Source organism: Oryctolagus cuniculus, chromosome 5 (genome assembly GCF_051225735.1).
Source record: "Oryctolagus cuniculus isolate XC-2025 breed Fujian yellow rabbit chromosome 5, ASM5122573v1, whole genome shotgun sequence".
NCBI lineage: Eukaryota > Metazoa > Chordata > Mammalia > Lagomorpha > Leporidae > Oryctolagus > Oryctolagus cuniculus.
Window position 1 is genome coordinate 44,420,471 of NC_142871.1, and position 20,536 is coordinate 44,441,006.

The 20,536-nt window shown below is 41.2% G+C and overlaps 1 long non-coding RNA gene across 1 annotated transcript in view; it reads right to left on the minus strand.

The window, feature by feature from the left end:
• The window catches only part of LOC149126486 (uncharacterized), a 33,454-nt gene extending 15,174 nt beyond the window's left edge, over positions 1-18,280 (minus strand). Inside the window, exon 1 of the long non-coding RNA XR_016233409.1 lies at positions 18,137-18,280. This is a non-coding gene — a long non-coding RNA (uncharacterized LOC149126486). The remainder of the gene's footprint in view (positions 1-18,136) is intronic.
• Between the last annotated feature and the right edge of the window lie 2,256 nt (positions 18,281-20,536).

Below are 20,536 nucleotides of genomic sequence, written 5' to 3' on the forward strand. Positions count from 1 at the left end.
GCATGTAGTCATACTCTTTCCACAACATAGTGACCATGTACTCAATGTTTTTATTCTAAATTTAACTTAAAACCACAGAAAATTCCTTCTGATCAACTGAAATTTATGGTTAAAAGAAGGAAAAATGAAAACAAGCAATGTAAACCCTGCTGGTTTTTGGCCATTGGGTACAATATCAAACATAAATTAGCATGTGGAGCTTGATTGCATAAATGAATGTCTTTTTCCCTGATTAGCAAAACATTATCTCATCTAAAAGTTTAATTATTTTTTGTGATTGAATTGGAATAAAATAGTATAAAGTCAAGAGTAACTTTGGGTTTTTTACCTTTTTCATTTCTTTTTTAATTTTAGACAAAATAATTTTAATTGGTGTTTTCTGCTCATAAAGCTTTAGAGTTGCTGGTTTTCATATAAATCAGAGATATGTTTAAATGCAGGTTGCATGAACTCTTTCTTCTCTCTCTTCTTGAGAGAGGGCTTATGATTTTGTGATAAATACCCCACAAATGGGCCATAGCAAATTTTAGAGACTGACACCTTGGAAGGCAAGCATGGCTTATGAGCAGGGCTCTGCTGTAGACTGCTGGGGTCCTGCTGATTATGTGACCCTCAACAGGACTCTCACTCATGTTAACCTTCATTTGAAACTCCAAAAAATGAGGGGAAAAAAGTACTATGTGCCTTCCAGTCTAAGACATAATCAATTATAAGATACCCCATTATTTTACATACAACTAAGAAAGCATACTTTGATGTCTTGTCATTGGAAGATGGCTCCTTATTTCAGAGGCTTGAAATATGATAAATGCTCAATAAATATTAACTATTATTATATTAATACTATCTTCAATTTCAGTAATGGTTTATCTTTGCAATGGAGTCCAGCTGGACTGAAAGCAATCCGACTGCACCAGCAAGGGGCAAAACGACAGGAGACTGAAATGTAAACCACTGAGAGAGTGGAAAAAGATGGCAGGATAAGGACGGAGTTTATCGCTCTAGTCTAGGAGAAGATAGTTTAAAAAAGTGGAGAGAGAGCAACATCAGGGAAGAGTTAGGGAGGAATCACCATGCAAATTAGATGGACACTGTGGATCTCCATGGAGGATGTGGACATGCACAACTCAGGACACCAGAAGCCAAGAGCCTCAGCACCAGCTTTGGAGTGAAGTGAGACCAGACTGCAGTAGGCCAAGCCAGTGGTGATAAAGTTGAGGAAAGAGCCTGGTGGGATTCCAGCTGGAGCCCTGTGGGGGACAGCTTACATGCTAATCTAGAGCTGAAAAGGGGGGGACACATTTCTCTCTCCCTGATCACCCAGCATCAGCATCCTATAACTGAGAAGAGTTATAGGATATATCAATACATATCCTATAAGTTATAGGATCCTATATCCTGAGAGAGTGTGGGTGTCATTTTGGACATACTTAACAGCTGCACCAGCTCGTGTCTGCAGGCCAAGCAACCAGTAAAGAGGAGACACCTGAGACTGGCTAGGAGAATTAACAGGGGCAGGGAGCTTGTGAATGTGGGAGCCTTGTGTGCTGGGACTGTGAAAACACTGTGGCTGCATGTGAGAGTGCAGGCTGTGGCTGGGACTTTGAGCAGCCACTGGGGGTGGCTCCACATGATCAGGGCTCCCTGATTCCCTGGTGAGGGTCATTGCTTCAGGATATGTGTTCACACCAAGGACTGTATGGATCCTTTATGTGGTTACTGTGGCAGTGTGGATGAAAATTGTACCCTCTGGAGCTAATGCCCAGGTATTGTTCTTCTTTGAGGAAAGGAGATGAGCATGAGAATATGTCAACACAGCAGAATAAAACTCTCTTTGATAAAAAAAAAATGAGAGAGAGATTTACCATGCCCAACTTGGGTGTCACCTTGGACACTCCTCTCACCTTGGAGCACTGAACAGAGCTCCCTGACCACACTCAGCATACTCCTCTACATATTCATTGAAAGAGCGGGCACTCCACTAAGCTACATAGTTCAAAGACAAAAGCCATCACGGGGAGAAAAAAAATCTAACAAGTATCAACACAAATGCCTAATAATAAACACAGCAATTCAAGAGACAACAGTAAGAAAGACAACATGACACTGCACTTTAATACAAGAGAGGGAAGATGAAAAGATTGAAGAAATGCCAGAAATGGAATTGAAAAAATTAAAAACAGTGTTGGAGATTTATGGAATACTATCAAACAAGCCAACATATGGGTCTTAGGAGTTCCTGAAGATGTGGAAAGAGAGAATAGATTAGAAGCCCTTTTTGGTGAAATAATTACTGAAGACTTCCTTAATTTTGAGAAAGAAATGGACATCCAAGTATAGGAAGCATACAGAAATCCTAATAGACATGACCAGAAAAGATCTTCACCATGACACACTGTAATCAAACTCTCCACAGTAAAACATAAAGAAAAGATTCTAAAATATGCAAGAGAGAAATGACAGATTACTTTCAGAGGCTTTTCAATAGACTCACAACTGACTTAATAGAAACCCTACAGGCTAGGAGAGAATAGCAAGATATATGCCAAGTCTTAAGAGAAAAAAACTCTCAACCCAGAATACTGTACCCTGAAAAGCTGTCATTTATGAATGAAGGTGAAATAAAGACCTTCCATAACAAATAGAAATTTTAAAAAATTGTCACCACTTGTCCAGCCTTAAGGATGCTTAAGGATGTGCTATACACAAAAATACAGAAACAGGGTCATCACTGTGAAAGAAGGTGAAGGCAAAAATCTCCCAGTAAAAGTGCAAAGAAAATCCAAATTAAAAAAATATGAATATTAATGGAAAAATGATAGGACCAAATCACTACTTAGCAATAGTCACCTTGAATGTAAATGGCCTCAATCTCCAGTTAAAAGATACAGACTGTCTGAATGGATTAAAAAAAAAAACCAACTATTTGCTGCCTACAAGAAACACATCTCACCAACAAAGGTACACAAAGACTGAAAGTGAAAGGATTGAAAAACATATTCCATGCCTACAGAAACCAAGAGAGAGCTGGTGTAGCCATCTTAACAACAGACAACGTAGACTTTAACACAAAAACTGTTAAAAGAGACAAAGAATGTCACTATGTAATGATTAATGGATCAATTCAACAGGAAGATGTGACTGTTGTAAATGTATATGCACCTAATTATAGGTCATATGGCTATTTAGAAGAAATGTTAATGGATCTGAAGGGAGAGATAGACTCTAATACCATAGTAATGGGGGACTTCAGTACTACACTTTCAGCAATGGAGAGATCAAGCAGATAGAAAATCAGCAAGGAAACAACAGAGTCATTCAACACTACAGAACAAATGGACATAACAGATATCCACAGAATGTTTCATCATACAGTTGCACAATACACATTCTTCTTACCAGTGTCTGGAAGCTTCTCTGGGATTGACCACATGCTAGGCCATAAAGCAAGTCCCATCAAATTAAAAAAAGTTGAAATCATGTCATGCCTGGTCTTTGACTACAATTGAATGAAGCTGGAAATCAACAACTCAAGAATCTCTAGAACATATGCAAACACATGGAGATTGAACAATATGCTCCTGAATGAACAGTGGGTCATAGAAGAAATCAAAAGATAAATCAAGGACTGGTGCTGTGGCATAGTGGGTAAAACTGCCACCTGCAGTGACAGCATCCCATATTGGCACTGGTTCAAATCTTGGCTACTCCATTTATGACCCAGCTCTCTTCTGTGGCCTGGGAAGGCAGTGGAAGATGGTCCAAGTCCTTGGGCCCTTGCACTCACATGGGAGACCCGGAAGAAGCTCCTGGCTCCTGGCTTTGGATCAGCTCAGTTCTGGCTGTTGTGGCAAATTGGGGAGTGAACCAGCAGATGGAAGACCCCCCACTCCACATCTCCTTCTCTCTCTGTGTAGCTCTGCCTTTCAAATAAATAAATAAGTCTTTAAAAAAAGAGAAATTAAAAAGTTTCTAGAAATGAATGAAGACAGCAATACAACATATCAAAAGTTATGGGATACAGCAAAAGTAGTATTATGAAGAAAATATACAGCAGTTAGTGCCTACATCAAGAAATCAGAAAGGCACCAAATAAATGAGCTATTGATACATCTCAAGGACCTAGAAAAACAACAGCAAACCAAACCCAAAACTAATAGGAGAAAGGAAATAATTAAATTAGAGAATAAACAAAATTGAAACAAAAAATACGAAAGATCAGCAAAATGAAAAGTTATTTTTTGAAAAAATAAACAAAACTGACACACCATTGGCCCAACTAACCAAAAAAAGAAAAAGAGAGAAAAGACCAAAGTCAATAAAAATAGAGATAAAAAAGGAAATGTAACAACATTTCCACAGAAATTAAAAGAATCATTAGAAATTACTACAAAGAGCCATATGTCAACAAACAGGGAAATCCGGAAGAAATGGACATCATCTGGATTCTTGGACACATACAACCTGCCTAAATTGAGCCATGAAGAGATAGAAAACTTAAACAGACCAATAACCAAGATGGAAATTGAATCACTATTAGAGACCATCCCAGCAAAGAAAAGCCCAGGACTGGATGGGATCAGTGCTGAAATCTATCAGATGTTTAAAGAAGAATTAACTGCAATTCCACTCAAGCTATTCAAAATGATTGAAAGGGAGGGAATCTTACCAAACTCCTTCTATGAAACCAGCATCAGCTTAATTCCTAAACCTGAAAAATATACAACAGAGAAAGAGAATTATAGTCTAATTTTCCTGATGAACATAGACACAAAAATCCTCAAAAAATACTGGCTAATTGAATCCAACAACACATCAGAAAGATCATTCACCCAGATCAGGTGGGATTTATCCCAGGTATACAGGGATGTTTCAACATTTGCAAATTTATCAATGTGATACATCACATCATCAAATTGAAGAACAAAAACCATATGATTATCTCAATAGATGCAGAGAAAGCATTTGATAAAATACAACACCCTTTCATGATGAAAACTCTAAGCAAGTTGGATATAGAAGGAACATTATTCAACACAATCAAGGAAATTTTATAACAAAACCACAACCAGTGTCCTATTCAATGGGGAAAAGCTGGAAGCGTTCCTGCTGAGATCCAGAATCAGACAAGGATGCCTACTCTAAATTTGCTATTCAATAAGTTCCTGGAAGTTTTAGCCAGATCTATTAGAAAAGAAAAAGAAATCAAAGGGATATAAATTGGGAAGGAGGAAGTCAAACTATTCCTATTTGCTGATGACATGATTCTATGTATAGGGGATCCAAAAGACTCCATTATGACTATTGGAACTCATAAAAAAGTTTGGTAACATGGCAGGATATAAAATGAACACAAAAAAAATCAATAGCCACGGCCGGCGCCATAGCTCACTAGGCTAATCCCCTACCTGTGGTCCTGGTTGGGGTGTCGGGTACTAGTCCCGGTTGCTCCTCTTCCAGTCCAGCTCTCTACTGTGGCCCGGGAGTGCAGTGGAGGATGGCCCAAGTGCTTGGGCCCTGCACCTGCATGGGAGACCAGGAGGAAGCACCCGGCTCCTGGCTTTGGATTGGCCCAGTGCCAGCCGTAGTGGCCATTAGAGGAGTGAAGGATGACTTTTCTCTCTGTCTCTCTCTCACTGTCTATAACTCTCTCTCTGTCTCTCTCACTGTCTAACTCTGCCTGTCAAAAAAAATCAATAGCCTTTGTATACACAGAAATGCCATGATTGAGAAAGAACTTCTAAGATCAATCCCATTCACAATAGCTACAAAAAATCATATATCTTAGAATAAATTTAACTAAGAATGTCAAAGATCTCTATGAAGAGAATTACAAAACATTAAAGAAATAGAGGAAGACACAAAAAGAAAAATCTATGTTCATGGATTGGAAGAATCAATATCATTCAAATGTCCATACTACCAAAAGCAATTTACAGATTCAGTGTAATTCCAATCAAAACACCAAGGACATTCTTCTCAGATCTAGAAAAAATGATGCAGAAATTCATATGGAAACACAGGAGATCCCAAATAGCTAAAGCCATCTTATACAACAAAAACAAAGCCAGAGACATCATAATACCAGACTTAAAGATATACTACAGGGCAGTTATAATCAAAACTGCCTGGTCCTGGCACAAAAACAGATGGATAGACCAATGGAGCATAATAGAAATGCCAGAAGTCAACACACACATCTACAACCAACTTATCTCTGACAAAGGAGCTCAAATGAATCCCTGGAGTAAGGAAAGTCTCTTCAACAAATGGTGCTGGAAAAACTGGATCTCCACAAGAAGAAGTATGAAGCAAGACCCCTACTTTACACCTTACACAAAATCCACTGAAAATGGATTAAATATCTAAATCTAGGAAAAGATACCATCAAAGTATTAAAACATTGGGGAGAGCCGGCGCCATGGCTCACTAGGCTAATCCTCTGCCTTGTGGCGCCGGCACACCGGGTTCTAGTCCCGGTCGGGGTGCCGGATTCTGTCCCGGTTGCCCCTCTTCCAGGCCAGCTCTCTGCTGTGACCCGGGAGTGCAGTGGAGGATGGCCCAAGTCCTTGGGCCCTGCACCCCATGGGAGACCAGGATAAGTACCTGGCTCCTGCCTTCAGATCAGCGCGGTGCACCGGCTGTGGCGGCCATTGGAGGGTGAACCAACGGCAAAGGAAGACCTTTCTCTCTGTCTCTCTCTCACTGTCCACTCTGCCTGTCAAAAAAAAAAAAAAAAAAAAAAAAAAAAAAAAAACATTGGGGAAATCCTTCAAGACATTGGCATAGGCAAAAAGTTTCTGGAAAAGACCCCAGAGGCACAGGCAGTCAAATCCAAAATTGACAAATGGGATTTCATCAAAATGAAAAGCTTCTGCACTGCCAATAAAACATTCAGCAAAGTGAAGAGGCAGCTGACAGAATTGGAGAAATTATTTACAAATTATGCAACTGATAAAAAAAATAGAATATATAAAGAGCTCAAGAAACTCAACAACAACAAAACAAATAACCCAATGAAGAAATGGGCAAAGGACTTAACCAGACATTTTTCAAAAGAGGAAATCCAAATGTCCAACAGACACATGAAAAAATGCTCAGGATCACTTGCTATCAGGGAAATTGAAATTAAAACCACAATGAGGTTTTGCCTTAACCCAGTTACAATGGCTTTCATACAGAAATCAACAAACAACAGATGCTGGCGAGGATGTGGGGAAAAAGGTACCCTAATCCACTCTTGGTGGGAATGTCAACTGGTATAGCCACTGTGGAAGACAGTAACAAGATATCTCAGAAATCTGTATATAGATTTGCCAAATGACCTAGCCATCCCACTCCTGGGAATTTACCCAAGGGAAATGGAATCAGCATTTGAAAGAGTTATCTGTATCCTCATGTTCATTGCTGCTAAATTCACAATAGCTAAGATATGGAATCAACCTGAATGCCCCACAGCTGAAGACTGGATGAAGAAATTATGGGATATATACACCGTAGAATACTACATGATACCAAAAAAAAGAAGTCCTATTGTTTGCAACAAAATTGATTACACTGGAAAACATCATACTTAGTGACATAAGCCAGTCCCAAAGGGATAAATATCATACGTTCTCCCTGATCTGTGATAATTAGTAGAGCACCTAAAATGTAATATATAGAAATGAAATTAAAACTTCAAGATGCAATGACTGAGCAGTCCTTTTCTCAACTGTTGAGGAATAGCTTTTTTTTTTCACACAATTTGTTTAACTCTTTACTTAGTATAGAGTTAATCATATATGTATAAATTTATTTGAAAATAAATCTTAGTAAAAAATAATAATGGCAATAGGAGAGGGAGGAGGAAGAAAGGCAGGAGTGTGGGTGGGAGGATGAGTACAGTGGGAAGAATCATTATATCCTTAAAGTTGTATTTATGAAATGTGTGAAGCTTATATTCCTTAAATAAAATGTTTCTGGGAAAAAAATAAAATAGAAAAAAATGTAACCAACCTAGAACGGAGCAAGGCTTCATTTCTTGTCATTCTAAGATCATTTCCACCCATATATTTATCCCCTCTAGGTAGTTAGGGGAACTGTCAGAAGTTTAACTATGAAGGAATTCTTTTGTGAAAGTTTTACCAATGTTGATGCTATCTATTGTTGCAAAACTGTTTTTTCTCTTCTCACTTGTTTCCTAATGCCTGTTATTTAAATGTCTTTAATGGTGACAGATAACCAAATTTTCAATGTTATTTTGATTTTTTTTAGTAAACCTGCAGTTATTTAGAAATGAAGTTAATGAATAAAAATGAAAATAATCTAGGTAACATTATACAAATAACCAAATGATCACACTAGAAAATTATCACAAACCCCATACAGATCCCTTCCCCCAAGGTTTTGTGCTTGTTTAAAATAAGCCAAATCATTAGATTAAAGGTACTAACTCATGCCTTTTTTAAAAGAAAAAATCCACAGATAAATAAGAACAAAGGTGAAATAATTCTATTTATATACAATGATATTAAGAAAATGCATCTCATAGAGACAGTGACTTGATCAGCTCTTGTCCTGACGGTTGATGTACAATGTAATACTTTATCCATTTTAGTATTTTTTTTGTTCTAGTACCATTGGTTGAACTCTGTAATTAACACACAATTATTCTTAGGTGTTTAAATTTTAACTGAAAAGTGATCCCTGTTAGAAATTTGGAAAACATTATGCTGAGTGAAATAAGCCAATCCCAAAGGGACAAATACCACTTGTTCTCCTTGATAGGTGACAACTAACTGAGCACCAAAAAGGAAACCTGTTAAAGTGAAATGAACACTATGAGAAACGGTGACTTGATCAGCCCTCACCCTGACTGTTGATGAGCAACTTGATATGTTATCCCTCTTAGTATTTTTTTGTTTGTTCTACTTAATACTTTTGGTTGAATACTGTAATCAATACACAGTTATTCTTAAGTGCTGAAACTTAACTGAAAAGTGATCACTGTTAAATATAAGAGTGGGAATAAGAGAGGGAAGAGATGTGCAATTCGGGACATGCTCAAGCTGACTTACCTCAAACAGTAGAGTTAGAAACATACCAGGGGATTCCAATTCAATCCCATCGAGGTGGCATGTACCAATGCCATCTCACTAGTCCCAGTGATCAATTTATGTCCACAATTGATCATAATGATAGGACTAAGAACCAGAGGGATCACATAAACAAGAATAGTGTCTGCAAATACTAGCTGATAGAATCAAAAAGGGAGAGAACAATCCAACATGGGAAGTGAGATACACAGCAGACACATAGAATGGCAGATGTCCTAAACAGCACTCTGGCCTCAGAATCAGCCCTTAAGGCATGCGGATCCGGCTGAAAAGACCATGAGAGTATTTCAGGCATGGAAAGCCAACACACTCTGGGGAAAAAAAAAAACCTAAATGAAAGATCTCTGTGAGTGAGATCCCAGTGGAAAGAATGGGTCATCAAAGAAGGAGGTACCTTTCTCTGAAGGGAGGAAAGAACTTCCACTTTGACCATGGCCTTGTCTAAAAATTTTCAGAGTCAGTGAACTCAGGGGGCTTCCATAGCCTTGGCAGCTCATGACAAGAGCCTAGGTTGATTACTGATGCCATAAACAAGAGTGTCAATTTGTTAAGTCAACAACAGGAGTCACTGTGCATTTACTCCTCATGTAGGATCTTTGTCCTTAGTGTGCTGTACATTGAGATTTAATGCTATAACGAGTACTCAAACAGTATTTTTCACTTTATGTTTCTGTGTGGGAGCAAACTGTTGAAATCTTTACTTAATGTATGCTAAACTGATCTTCTGTATATAAAGAGAAATGAAAATGAATCTTGATGTGAATGGAAGGGGAGAGGGAGTGGGAAAGGGGAGGGTTGCGGGTTGGAGGGACGTTATGGGGGGGGAAGCCATTGTAATCCATAAGCTGTACTTTGGAAATTTATATTCATTAAATAAAAGTTAAAAAAAAAAAAGAAAGAAAATGCATCTGTGGAATCTCAAGTTTCCTGGAAATCAAAATATTTGCATGATTTAATCATTCTAAGATTTATTGTTTAAGCTCTCTTTATATTGAACTTTAAAATTCAAAAGTTGGGGCAGGCATTCGGTGCAGTGGTTGAGATGCTTTCTGAGACCAGCTCCCTCTCAGAGTGCGTGGTCAGAGGTTCCCTTCCAATTCTAGCTTTTCTACTGTTGTGTAACCTGGGAGGCAACAGGTAATGACACAAGTGCTTGGGTCCCTGCCACCCATGTGAGAGACTCAAATTGAGTCCAGACTCCTCATTCCAACTGGCCCAGCTCAACTGCTGCCAGCATTTGGGGAGTGGATCAGTGGATGGGAGATATTATGCTGTCTCTCTGCCTTTCAAATAAAAGGAAATAAATACATTAGTTTTTGAAAATACAGTCTATTCCTTTGGATATGCACTCTTTGGTTTTTTTTTTATTTATTTTATTTTTATGAAAGCTAGAGTTACAGAGAAAGAGTGGGAGGGAGAGATTTTCCATCTGCTGGTTCACTCCTAAAATGGCTGCAATGGCTGGTGCTGGGACAGGCCAAATCCAAGAGCCAGGAGCTTCTTCTGGGTCTCCCATGTGGGTGGCAGGGGCCCAACATTTGTGACATCTTCTGCTGCTTTTCCCAGACCATTAGCAGGGAGCTGAATCAGAAATGGAGCAACCAGGACTCGAACTGCTACCCATATAAGATACCTGCATTGCAGGTAGCAACTTAACCCATTATGCCACAACCAACATCACCCACATGCATTTGCTTCTTTCTGTGGTGACCTGAGAAGTAAATTAGAAATTAATACATGCACTTGCCTTTTCCAAAATAAAATAAAATCCAAAAGAGTTTAAAGTGAGAGAAATGTATTTATCTGGTTAAATGGCCCAGGGTCATGTTTATACAAGAATTTATTTGATATGTTTGTTCAAATACAGTGAGGCTCCAATACTTCATTCTGTGAAGATGGATGCAATTTATTCCAGCTGAGAGAATTATGCCCCATTTATTCAGCGCTGGTGAGGGAGTTGCATGGGTGTGATGCCTTAAGGATCCCAGCTTGAGAAGAGAAGCTAACACTCCACACCCCAGGCTTACTCGCCAAATTCACTTTTTCATTTTATTCCAAGAAGAAACATTTCCCTGTGAGCTCAAAACTCTTTCCACTGGTATTTTTGAAATGATTCATTTTTGCTCAGCAACTGCTGTCATCTTAAGGCTCAAGTCCATGTTTAACATTGTTCTTCTTGAAGCCCCAAGTGGCTCTGTGGGTAAATGGTGTTCTCGGGGACCACCTGCCCCATCAGAGTCACACGCACGGAGTCCTGCTCCTGCTTCCCAAGGGGCTTCGTGAGCTGCTGGCCGTGTCAGGTCTGCTAATCCACTCTCAGATGTCCCTGGCACCTGCTGGCTCTGACAGAGGCCTTTCCACAAGTACGCATGTGAGTCTGCCCTGTGTAGTCTTTATCGCTTGCAGATTATTGCACAGAGCACCTAGGAGCCGTGGTGTGATCCTGTCACACAGAGAGATTGGCTGCGCTCTCAGAGCAGCAGCAAACAGGTACATCTGTACATTTAGGCTCACCAGATTTCCCAAAAAAGTCCATGTTTCGCCCTGAAAACAAGGCTCAAATAAACTGTCACTGATCTATGAAGCAAATAATTTGACAAAAATGTATCAATTGACACCTTGGCCTGAGTATTAATGCAAAAATGAAAACCAGGTGCGAGAGAATTTTTAATTTACCGTATGTCCCCTGATAGTTCACAAAGTTCTGATGATAGACAGTTCCATAAAATACTTCCTGAGGCTCCAGTGACATTTTCCCCATGATATAAAAGTCAATATTTGATAACTGAAATATCAACATTGACAGAAGTGTGATTGTTTAAAGAAAAAACACAGAGAGTAAAACAACAATTTTATCTGATACTCTTTATTTTAATATTTTTAAAACTCCTGGGAACAGAGATGCACTTACCATGTGGTAAGTATTAGATATTAAAACCATCACTCACAAGTTACTTTGGGCTTCCTCCTTTTATATCCTGCCTCTTTTAAAAACTTATAATTTGTAGTCATCTGAATCTCCTTACAGATATAAACTAAGAAAATGCCTGCGCTTCATACAAAGCAGGCTTCCTCCTCTTTTTTCACAGAAACGTATGGAGTTACAGGAGAGTCTCCTCTTAAATCTTGTAGAAACTTCCTAGATGCTATTTAAATCCATTTTAAAAATTCTTTTAACTCTTTAAATTATACTTGGTTTTATCATTGTCTCTAGCACCATGGTGATTAGCTATTTGCCTTGTTTACTTTAATGTATGAAATGTCAAACCTGCAAACCTACCACCAAACCAAACCAAACCAAACAACCATCCGTGCTGGGTAACTTTCCTCATTTTATTTCTTCCATCATTTCTCCATTCTCTAGCTTGTACAACTTCCTTTATAGTTTCTATTTTTCCTTAATAATATTTCTGATTGCATTGTTTATTTCTTCTAAATTATTTCTTCTAAGAATGCTTGTAGTGTCCATCTTCTTCCTAAACCATTACTTTTTGTGGCTCAACCCAGTACTAGCAGTTTTTCATTACATTTTCACATTACCTATATATTCACTCATCCACGCTTTCTAACACCTCTATATTCCTCAAATGCCGCCCTTTCCCCAGATTCTTACCACAGCCCTGCTATTCTCAGGGGACTCTGTGTTTTGTTGTGTTTCTTTAAGATTTACTTATTTATTTGTTTGAAAGGCAGAGTTATGGCAAGACACACGCATGCACACACACCACACACACAGATACAGAGAGTCTTCCATCCACTGATCACTCCCCAAACGGCTGCATCAGCTAGGTCTGGGCCAGGTGGAAGCCACTAGCCAAGAGCTTCATCCAAGTCTCCCACAAGGGTGGCAGTGCTCCAAGCGTTTGAGCCATCTTTCACTGTTTTCCCAGGCGCATTAACAGGGAGCTGGATCTGAGTAGTACAACTGGGACTCGAATCAGTGCCCATATGGGATGCCAGCATTGCAAGGCAGCAGCTCAACCTGCTACACCACAGCGCTGGCCCCATAGGTTCTGCTTTATTCTTCTATTTATAATCATTAAGTATTCTTAAGATTACTATTTCCCAAGGATTTGTATTCTGTTATGTTTCTTAACATGTAGTTAGCGTTGTTCTCTTCCAAACTGAAGCTTATTTTCTGTAAGATTACTCCAAGGTAGCTGCCTAGTCATTTTCCATTTTTATGTTTCAAGTATTGTCTGTTTCCCAGCCAATGTTATTTCAATTTTGCCCCCCTCCCATATCTTTTCCTTTTGAAGAAGAACCAATTCTCCTATCATCATTTCAAGTGAGAAAGTAGAAACACCTCATTTCGCTGTGTGCTTTCTGTCTCCCAGTTCAAACAGTAGCAAGGAGAGCAGTAACACAAAGTTCCTGAAAAGGGACTTCCCGAGTTCATTATTGCATTTCTTCCCCTCCTAGGAGGAAAAAATCACCAGGATCCTTTCAAATCCTTTCACTCAACCTTTCCAGAAGACAACAAAATTGCTCAAGATGCCACACTTCTAGGAACTTGAAACTAAAGATAAACATACATAGAGATAAATGTGAGATAACTTAAATAGAATAAAAGAGAAAAATTTAAACTCCATCCATACAAGACCTGCCATGTGGCTGGCAGGTAGATGCTTTTTCTACAGAGGTTTTTTTTTTTTTTTTTAATGAGTTCGAGTCCCACCTCTGCCTCTGACCACATGTCTTTTATTAATCACTTGAAATTCAGCAATACACACCTTAAAAAATGTCTCTATGTTCTGACACAGATTTTTGTAAGAAAATAAAAGAAAGATACACTTTCCTTTATAAGTGAAAGTGAGACTTTTTGATGAAATACTGACAGACATTGATGATAGGTAAACACCTTTGCAAGTTTTTCAGTGTAAACAATCCTTGCAACATATTTGCTCTAGGTTTTTGTAACAATTTCAGGGTGGAGTGGAAGTGGTTGTTACTATCTTCTAAATGCTTTAGATAAAATGAGAAGCTCAACTTCTACATGACTTGCTGAATGACACAAAGAAGTTGACAGAGATGGAGCTTGGGCAGGTCTTCTGTAAATCAAGCCAAGGCTCCCTTTATTCAGAGACTAGAGTAAGATACTGGCCTATTAGATAATATTCAAGTTTTAAATCAAAATTCCCAGAAATAAGCACTTGCTTTTCCACAAACCAGCTGTTTGTACTTTGGAAGAATACGTAACCTCTCTTTCATTCACTTTCTTCCCTAATAAAATTATCAGATACCTCTCAATGGTTTCTCTGTTCCATTTGGCTTTCAAGATCTCAAATACAATAGGACTGATGGTCTGTGTCTGATGACTTTTCTGCAGGGCCCACTTCACCTGTTGCACCACAGCACTGCCAACCCCCCGGCCCCATTTTACTTTCGTCTCTTTCTTTCCCTGATTTCCATTCTTTCTTAGAAAGTAGGTGAGGTTTTTCGGTTTTCTTTTAAAACAATCTTTCTAATATTTATTTATATTTTATTTGAAAGAGAGTGTGGTCCTACACCCTCTGGTTCACTTTCCAAGTGCCTGCAACAGCAAAGGCTGGGCCAGCTCAAGGCCAAGAGTCAGAAACTCCATCTGTTTTTTTTTTTTCCTTAATTCTTTTTCTTTCTTTCTCCCTGCCAGCCCCACCACTCCCCCCAGCTGCCCCAGAAACCATTTATTTAAGGCATGCAAACTTCATGCATTTCAGAAGCAAAACTTCAGGAACACAGTGATTCTTCCCACCCACACTCCCTCCTACAGAGGTGGTAGGGACCCAAATACATGAACCATTGTCTGTTGTCTCCTAGGGTGAGCTGGATCAGAGACAGAGGTGGGACTCGAACCAAGCACTTCAGTATGTGATGTGAGCATCCAGAAACAATGATTTAGCCCACTGCACCAAACACCTGTCCCTTGGGAAGTATGTTAAGGTTTGCTTTCACAAATACTTGTTGGGAACCTGCTACATCAGATTACAGGCTGGGTTTGGAGGCTGCAAGTGTGAGTGTATTGGCAGCGGTCATCCTAAAGAGATTTAATGTGGTTGTTCTTTTATTCTTTTTATTTGTTTTAAGAAAGATTTATTTATTTACTTGGAAGAGTTACAGAGAGGGAGAGGGAGAGGGGAAGGGAGAGGGAGAGAAAGAGGGAGAGGGAGAGAGAGAGATCTTCCATCAGCTGGTTCACTCCCTAGACGGCTACAATGGCCAGACACAACCAGGAGCCAAGAGTCAGGAGCTTCATCCAGGTCTCCTATGTAGGTGCCAGGGGCCCAAACACTTGGGCCATCTTCTGCTGCTTTCCAGGCACTTTAGCAGGGTGCTTGATCAGAAGTGGAGCAACCCAAAAGGGAAGCTGTTGTTGCAGACAGCATCTTTACCCAGCATGCCCAAACACCGGCCCCTTATTCTCTTCCTTACTCTCAGGTTCTCCATACTGTACTCCGCCATCTCTTACCAGATGGAATATATTTTTGTTGACTGTTCTCCTCTTCTAACATATTTGTTTCTTCAAGTTCACAGATATTGGATAGGTTTGCTTTCTGCACTCCAAATGTAAGTTGGGCAAAAGTGCTTTCTGGCTTCTGTCTCCCTTCCTCCTCCTCCTTGTCTTCCTCTGTCTCCTCCTTCTGCCTAATTTTATGTAAACTCTGCACCTCTTGGCCAACACTTCTCCATTTTCTCTACTCCCAGTTCTTGGCAGCCACTACTGTTCTCTTCGCTTCTGCGAGTCAGCTTCTTTTACAGCGCACACATGAATATGACTGAGATCCCAAAGTATTTGTCTTCCTTGGGTCAGCTTATTTTGTCAAATGTAATGACTTCCCAGTCCATCCACTTCTTTTTTTTATTTATTTAAAGATTTTATTTATTTATTTGAGAGGTAGAGTTACAGACACGTCTCCCTCACTGTCATAGTTTCCTGATGAAAACCGCCAAATGTCTCACTTACAATTTTGCAATATTTCTTTAGCTTCTCTTGGCAACTATTTAACTTCTGAGGAGTCTGGACACAGAACACTTTTATCTATGACCTGTCCTGCAAAATCAGGCCAGGGATTTTCAATCTTGCCCAGAACTTTCTATTTTATTTATTTCTTTTGGAAAATCATCCTGAATTACCCCTCTCCTAAGACCTACCTCATATGCACTTACTCATGGGCCTTTTTCTGGCCATGGAAATGTCTCTCAGAATTATTCCAAGTGCCAGGAGATCCAAATTCCCTACGTTACTCTGTGTATAGGCGTGGTCTGCCTCTGCTTTTTTGTTGTGGCCTCTCTTGCATTTTATAGGTAACTGCAGTTTTCTATTCCATTTGTGACACTAAACTGCTCCTGTTTTCTCTTTATTTGCTTCCTGGACTTTTGGAGAAGACAGTGTGTTCTGTAGCAAAAGTTCAGTGATTCAGCACTTAGGGCACTGCTAAATGTTCATGGAAAAACAGAATTAAAAGGTACAGCTATCGTGCTGCAAAAATTCTTGAAATCCATGCCTATGAAGAGTCTTCAAGTAGTTCACCGAATATAAGTAGGATGGAAAAAGAACTATGCATATATTTCCCCCCAATTTTTTGCATCAAAATAAATTTATCTTGTAAGTATATTTTCCCAGACTTTTTGAAGTACCCCAGCATGATATGCAAGGCACAGTTCTCAATGTGGAAAATAAGTGGAGATGGGAGGCATAACGTTGCCTTCTGGAAAATTATAGACTCCTTGTGGAGTCAGATCATGAATAAGCCATGGACTATGCTAAGTTGAGTACAGAATCAGGAATTCTGACTCCTGGGGACCATTCCAGGTCTGTCCCTAACCTGATTTTGACAACCTCATGAAAGTTTAGTGCTTCTGTGCAACCTAAGATTTTTCAAGTTAACCTGGGTTCGAGAGAAATGACACGCAGGCACCTGAAGATCGTTAAACAAAATAAAATGGAAACAGGATTAGAGGGGCTATGTTTAAAAAGATAAATCATCTTAAAACCGTCAGCGAATGATTAAATTAGTGATAGCTATCTTGTTCACTTTAGCAGCTCCTAAAGGAATGTCTAAAGCCTATTTGTAGCCAATCTACGTGGATGTGAAATAAACTGAGCATATGTACATCTGTGCATTGAGAGCTGCTTATATCCACGTGAGAAAGCAGATAGAGGATTTTGTTCGTTCAGATGGATCTTCCAAACACTCGCCTACTCCCAGGTGGTGGCAGTCGCTGACATTCTGCTGCAGGGCTCCTGGTTTATGTCAGAGAGGGCATCTGGGTATTGATGAAAAGGGGAAACTGAGCGGCAAGGCAATCAAAGGGGACGGCCTGAGCTTAGAGAGCCCGTTAGGCCGGGAGCCAGGAATAGGCCACAGCAGGATTCCTGAGCGATAATCAGGCAGCAGGCGTTCTGGGCAGGCTCCCCACTATAGCTGGAGAATCTGTCAGTCCTCATGCCCTCCAGCCTGTCTGGGGAAGAGGTGCTAGGGAGACTCAAGGCCTATGGGCCGCAGAAGGCTGTGGCTGCACCTTGTCAAGAACCTTCCAAGGCTCCCCTTTGCTGGCTCTTGGCCCAGAGGCAGTGGGAGGTGCACAAGCCAGCCTGGTGGGAAGACTGGACAGACATGCGCCTCCCTTTCAGCTTTCGCGGCCCTATCCGTCACTGGGTGACAGATGCATTGTTCCCCCGGCGAGGCCGGCAGCTGGACGGGACGCGCTGGCCCCCCACGCTCTCGTCCCAGCGGCCGCCCGCCGGCGCGCAGGACGGCGCGTCCCAGCCGCGGAAGCGCCAGGAGGGCTTGGCTTGCTCCTGGGCGCTCCCTGAACGTTAACGACGCCGGCTAGCAGAGGGAGGGTCTGTCAGCGGCATGATTGAATGAAGCTGGCCGGCTGCGCGGGGAGGCTTTTATATTTATTACCGTTGAAGAGGGAGCCTGGGAGCCGTCCCGTGGGACCGGAAGGCAGCAGGAATGTCTGCGGGCTGGAGCGGCGAGTGCAGCCGCCGATAAAGCCCAGCGCCGGGGCCGCGGCCCCAGGCAGCGCGTGACCCGCCCCCTTACTCCTACCTGACAGGGAAGACAAAGGCCACGCCGCTGTCGTCGGTAGCTTCGCGGTACCTCGTTTGTCATGCGGCGAGGAAACCGGGTTCCCCACAGGCATGGGATCTGCCAAGAGCTTCCTCCTGGCAGAAGCTTTTCCGTGTGATTCACGCTCGCTTCTCCCCGGAGGGAAGGACCCTGAACACTGGAGATGCAATGCGCTCTTTTTAAAAAATGGAGGCTTGGATGAGGTTAGGCAAATGCCTTCCCAACGCCTGCTGAAATTCCCTCTCCCGCTCTTAAATAAGACGTGACAAAACCGGCGTGGTCGTATTTTTCTCTCATTAGTTTTTCTGTGCAGTTTACTGAGGGTACCAAAAACATCAGCTTGGTCACCTACTTACAGAACTCGGGTCCCCTCGACTTTGCCTTCTGTCCTGCCCAGTGTATTCTGCCCGCCGTCCTCCTCTGCGCTTTCACAGGGGTCTTTTCCCCTCGTGTTTTCTCTGATCTGGCCCTGGCTCTCTCCCCCACCATTGGCAGGGGCCTGCTGTCTTACTGGCCAGACCTCTTGCCCACCAGTCCCAGACAGGTGTTGCCACCATATTGTCGCAGGCAGCCCATCTCCACTGGCACGGGTTCCTCCTTTCTGTAGCAAAACATGCAACTCTAATCTGACGTCAAGACTTTGCAAGACCTTTTTTTACAACGTGATTCACCTCCTCTCCATTCAGTCTAAATAAATTTCCAAAAATGCCCTGGAGGGGCCGGCACTGTGGCATAGTGAGTAAAGCTGTCGACTGCAGCACTGGCATCCCATATGGCCACCAGTTTGAATCCTGGCTGCTCCACTTCCGATCTTGCTCCCTGCTAATGTACCTGGGAAAGCAGCAGAAGATGGCACAAGTCCTTGGGCCCCTGCACCCACGTGAAAGACTCAGGTAAAGATTCTGGCTCCTGGCTTCAGTCTGGCCCAGCCCGGGCCCCTTTTGGCCATTTGGGGAGTGAACCAGCAGATGGAAGACACTCTCTCTCTCTCTCTCTCTCTCTTTCTCTCTCTCTTCCTCCATCCTTCTCTCCTTCCCTCCTTCCCTCCGTCCTCTGTGCCTCTCCCTTTCTGTAACTCTGACTTTCAAATAAATAAATAAATCTTTTTACAAACATCCCCTGGACATGCCTCATTCCCCCCCCCCTTTTTGTATCATGTGCCCCACATAAAACAACATTCACTGCTTGATTGAAACTTTGTCCTCCAAATTCCAGACCAAGAGTCCCTTTTACAATGAATATATTCCCAACCTCTTCATAAAAAAGTAAAATGTTTCTTTTGTCTTCAAAACAACTAATACTTGCCTATATCTATCTTGAGCGATTATTATTCTCTGTTAGTAATGTATCCAGATACCTCATCTTTCTCTGTTTCCTGGGAAAGACAGATTAGTTGCTTGCTTAACTGATGTAGCCTTGACAATACCTATTAGATGTCCAATAACTTTGAAAAGTCACTTATGAATGAGCACATAGCAAACTAAGGGACATTTTCAAGTGTCAAAGAAAAGTCACATCTGTTCCTTAGCTCCATTCAGTTCTGACCTGGCGTTTATCCTGTCACACCTACCTCTGACCAAGGGCACACAGTTGTAGAGTCTGTAGCCATGGAAGAACTAAGGAGCTCAATTCATTTTGGAATACTGGGCTTGCTAGTCCCAAGCAAAAGCCAAATAAAATAACTAAATTAAGTAACACGGATTTATATTATAGTCTACAAGAAACAACTACTTAAATCCCAATGTAGAACTCTTTATAGATAGTGAAAAAAAAAATCTCTTCAACTACTCGATTATATTTGATACAAGCAAAGCAAAACACACATTCCCCAATATAAATTAGTCAAGGCACATTTCAAAAGCCTGAAATTTTCCCAAAAATGCTTTTCTGAGTTCTTCTGAAGTGTGAGAAAAGATGAAATCTGGAAACCTTTCTTCAAAATGTACTTTAACCAAAAATTCTGCAAGGCCAAGTGGCCCTTTACTGTGATTTGGTTGTTGTCCCCCAAAGGTTCCTATGTTGGAAGGTTGGTCCCCAGGGTGGCAGTATTGGAAGGTGGTAGAGGGCCTCCTGGGAGGTCCTTAGATCAACTGAGGGCATGCCCTCAGAAGGGGCGAAGGTATTTCTAGGAGAACTCTGGTTGGTTCTCATCAGAGGGTTGCCAGGAAAGCCCACGCCTGGGGCTGCCCAGATTCTCCTGGCTTTCTGTTGAGAGGTGTGCCCTCTTTCTCTCACCTGCTCCCCGGCCATTGCCATCCACCACGAGCGGACGTAATGAAGGGAGGCCCTACCTAGAACTTGCATCACACATTTGAACTTTCAACCGCCAAAACTGTGACCCAAGTAAACCTCTTTTGTTTATAAAATTAACCTGGAGTC